This window comes from Miscanthus floridulus, chromosome 1 (assembly GCF_019320115.1).
Source record: "Miscanthus floridulus cultivar M001 chromosome 1, ASM1932011v1, whole genome shotgun sequence".
In the NCBI taxonomy this organism is placed as follows: domain Eukaryota; kingdom Viridiplantae; phylum Streptophyta; class Magnoliopsida; order Poales; family Poaceae; genus Miscanthus; species Miscanthus floridulus.
Window position 1 is genome coordinate 28767900 of NC_089580.1, and position 4742 is coordinate 28772641.

Here is a 4742-nt window from a genome sequence, read left to right on the forward strand (position 1 = left end):
GGAATCTTGTGAAAGAGAGAAATTAATTCTAGGTGCATAAATCAACTTGAACCTCGACCGAAAAGTATTGTAATATATGAAACGAGAGTGTCATACTACATTTTTCCAGTCTTGCAACTTTACGGCTGGTATTAAAGTCTACTGATAAGCCGGTTTTAGCTAATTTGTTGTGAGAGAAAAATACCGTAGATTCTAGCTAATAAGCTGGCTGATAAGTTCAAGCGAACAAGCCTTTGCTTAGCAGGTTATAGACGAATTTGTGTGTCGCGCAATATGCAAACATGTACTCCCTCCATTCCATTGAAAGTGTCGTTTTTAACTTTTAGACTTCTTGTTTGACCGTTCGATTTATTCAAAAATTTTATAAATATTATTTATTTTGTTATGACTTATTTTATTATTAAAGATACTTTAATAATGTTTTATTTACTTTATTATTTGTATAAAAATTTGAATAAGACAAACAATCAAATAAAAAGTTTAAAAGTAAAAAACGATACTTTCAATGGGACGGAGAGAGTAGTCAACAAAATAGCTCCTAGGTCTGACCCTGCTTGTCTCAAAGCGTGGCAGGCGCAAACAATCTACCTCCAACGTTGCTCGCGTACGGAGATGATTGAATGTGTTGTAATGGTTTAACCCCTCTTAATGAAACACATGTCAATGGACACGTTCGCAAAAAAAGGTTATATCATAATGGAAATACATATATTTGAAGCCTTACTGATATGACAGAAGATGTATAAGAGACATCTAGAATGCTAAGTAAGCTAGAACTAACCACTGATTCAGCCGCCCCTACAGATGGACACAGCAGGGGCGGCTGGTATTAGCCGCCTCTACAAATCGACGTATTTGTATTGTGCCATTTGTAAGGGCGGCTGCTGTGCTGGAGTCCGAGTACGCCACTGTAGGGGCGGCTCCAATGCCAGCTGCCCCTAAAAAAACCCGTTACTACAAACTGTTTTTCATGTAGTGATCCAATCACCAATGGGCCTTAAGCATTGTGACCATCTTCTTCATCCTTAGCGCTTCTTGAATCATTAGAGACGTCATGCCGCTGGAGGTGTTCTTCGGAAGGTTTGTGTTGCTATCTGCAGCATCATGCTCGCCCCTTCACGCAGCTTTTGCACATCTTCTAAATGAAATAGCTTTTCCTATATTCTGCTATAGCTTTTCATAGTTTCTGGAGAAGGCTACCGCCGCTAAATATCATAGCGCTCGCGATTGAAAACATGCTGGATACAAGCATATCGTTGTTCACAAAGCTGAAACAAAAGGTAAATTTTCTACACAGATGGTTCATGAAAAATCTAGGGATATCTTTTCACGTTCTTGTTTTATCCCCACTTTTGCATGTAACATGCGGCCCCTGCAAGTATATGTCTCTACTTTAAGCAAGTCACTCCACACAGGAGAAGGAGTGTCATACTAGCTACATAAAAGGAACGAAACTCCTAATACAAATTAGTTACATGTCTACTCTGGTTCCTATAATAATTATGAGCCTTATTGCATGTGTGTGAACGCGGTGAGGATAAAAAGATGGATGAAAGGCGAAGGCTGGTATATATGTATCTTTCGAACTTACGGAACCTTTCAATAAAGCAATCCCACCGCCGTGCATATACGTCATCTGCTCCATGCATCCATCGCAAAATTTTACACTTCACACATATACATACTGCACTGATCCTTCCATATCGAGCAGATGACGCGTATGTGCAAAAACTTGCGCCTAATTTTCTTGCAGCCAGTGACCTTAAAAAAAAAATCTTGCAGCCAGGCAAAAAAAAAAAGTGATATGCATCGATGCAGCAAGGCATCACGAAGCGTGCCGAAAAAACTTGCGCCTATGTTTCGTGATGGATCCGGTAAGAATGGACACTACTGTTCCACGCCCAGGCTAGAAGATACTCGTGAAGCTCGATCCCCGTCGCATTCACTTGCTTTAGGTTTTCGTCGTTAGCCGGCCGACGTTCTTGAATGATTGTGCCCTCCAATTACTGCCTGATCCAGACAGCTCGCTCTGACCGCCAACGGAGAGAGACAGGCTCGCTAGGTTTTGACCGTTAACCAACGCTAGCTTATCATCTCTAAGATCATCATCATCGATGAGCCAGCCATGATCTGTACTAGTGAATTCCATGAATGAATCTATACTAGTGAATCTTAATGGATCGATGAAGCATGTACTCGCATGCAGCAGGTCGCGGCACGTGTTGAAGATGATCGCCGCCATTGTTAATGCATGGATGGCCAGTCACTCACGCACGGTCACACGTACTCCCTCCGTCCTAAAATAAACGACGTTTTGAGTTTTCCTGCCACAAGTTTGACTTGATTTGTAGAAAATACGTGCAATATTTACATCTTCAAATAAATTTGTTAAAAAACTAGACAAAAAGATCTTTTCGATGATACTAATTACTTAGCATAAATATTTATATATTTTAATATATAATTGCCGGCAGTCGTTTTTCGAAAAACAAGAACGTTACTTATTTTGGGACGGAGGGAGTAGACACCGGTCCCCGTCAACTTAGAACAATTGGGGGTGGTGTCAGCTTTGAGGTACGTCGTTGCTCGATGCTTTGAACCTGCGGCGCTGCCTAGCCGCATGCAATGGACGACGAAGGTGCAGCAGGAGAAATTCGTCACATGCGTGACGTGTGCCCCTCCGCGGCCTCGCAATTGATCCGCAGCAGCCAGCAGCTCATCAGCCATCGCACACACGTACGCGGCCTCCGATCCGCCACTGCACTGCACCTCACCGCCGCGAGCTTCCGTCAAGCCGCCACGCGGCGGGCAACCTCGCGGCCCCAGTCGACAGCCTACTGCTAGCTCCATCCGGAGATGGTGCCTGCGCCGCGGCGCCGGACGGGAGAGCCGGCAGCCCGGCACGTGTGCACGCGTCGCCGGACCATTGATTCCTTCGTGGCTAAGCTACAAGGCGCGCCCGGGGGGCGTTCGTTCGTGGTGTCCTCCTCACGTCGCACCACTACCACACCAGCCAGCCTTAACGGGCACACGAGAAAAGCGCGGCGCGCCCGACCGCACCGCACCGGTGTTCGTTTCTCGATGACCATACCGTGAGCCGTCGGTTGGTGATGCCCAAATCATCCTCTGCCGTCGGATCGGATGGAGTGCAGGAGGGCCGCGGGCGTACTTGTAGCGGGGCGGATAAGCAGGCGGGCGAGCGGATGAATCTTTGGTTGCCACGAGTAAAGCGGGTCTTGTGGAAAAAGGAGGGCTAACAGCCACCCGGGAAGGGAAGGAAGACACCCCACGTTTTTCCTCTATAAATACCGGGCGTTTCATCATCGTCCCTCCCTTTTCCCCGATTCTCTACTCCTCCCACCTAGTTCTGGAATTGCGGATACGTAGTCCCTGCTCTCATAGATCGTAGGGCAAACAGTGGGGGAGAACTAGAAGGAGATGCTGTCTGTGCAGGAAGCCCTTGACCTTGCGTCGTCCAGCTGCGGCACGATGGACATTATCACGTGCGGGTTCACGCCGTGGGGGCCCGAGTCCTGCCCCAGCCTGGAGCAGGTGATGGCGTCGAGGCCGGCCGCGGAAGCCGAGGCGGCGAGGGACGCTGACCCGGACCCGGAGGAGGAGGAGCGGCTCCGGCGTCAGCGTCGCAAGATGTCGAACCGCCTGTCGGCGCAGCGGTCGCGCGCGCGGAAGCAGCAGCGGCTGGAGGAGGTCCGCGAGTCGGCGGCGCGGCTCCGCGCCGAGAAGCAGGAGCTGGAGGCCAGGCTGCAGGCCCTGGCGCGGCACGACCTCGCCGTGCGCTGCCAGAACGCGCGGCTTCGCGCCGAGGCCGCCGTGCTCGCGCGCCGCCTCCGCGCGGCGCGCAGGCTCCTCGCGCTCCGCCGGCTCGCGTACGACCCGATGCCGCAGCAGGCCGCCGGCGGCCGCGGTGCCCCTGCTGGGGCTGGCGTCGCTCATGACGTAGAACGACTCTCGGGTCCTCGCACTGGTGAAGTTTTGGCACGGACGGACGGACGGACGCGCGCATGCTATGGTGAACTGGAAACATGGGCACACTGAGGCTAGTACGGTGCATGCAGCTATCTGCCGCTAGAACTGCTACTACAGCTAGAGGTGGGGCCCGTGTTGACGTGCAAATTGCATAATCAAGTGCTAGTGCTACATGTAGCATGATGTGAATTAAAGCGAAGAAAAAAATATATATTTATAATGCTCCGGCGCGGCACTTGCACGGAAAAGGGTCGCCGGTGCAAACGCTGCGTGTGAAGTTAACAGGCGGAAAGCTGGCGCTTTGCCGTCTTTTTGCGAGCCAGGGAACGTGAGCCACATGCTACAACAAATCAACGATTCGATGAGGACGAGGGACCCGCACCGATCCGTTTCTTGGTGTCGACGAGGGACACCGATCCAGAGCGACCGCCGGGAGCCTCGCAGTGGCGTGGCGGACAGAGACCGCCCGGCCCCGGGCCCGTCTCGTTGTTGTCGTCCGATCCCATTCGCACCTGCCGGCTCTCGCTCCCGCGCCCGCGCATCGCGACCCGGCCAACCACAGCGTTTCCTTCTTACTCACGACCCCGTTCTCCTCTGCAACTCTGCAAGACTGCAAGGCTGCAACTATATCTCACCGTGTCTCGCCACATGTTCACCCAGTGCTGCCCTTGATGATTTCTTGGTTGGGATGACTTCAGTGATAGTAGTCACAACGAGATTGTCATTGTTGACATTGATTTCATCGATAGAAGAAC

General features: G+C 50.8%; 1 pseudogene; it reads left to right on the plus strand.

The window, feature by feature from the left end:
* Positions 1-3352: 3352 nt before the first annotated feature.
* LOC136477072 (ocs element-binding factor 1-like) lies at positions 3353-4073 on the plus strand (annotated as a pseudogene).
* The last annotated feature ends 669 nt before the right edge of the window (positions 4074-4742 follow it).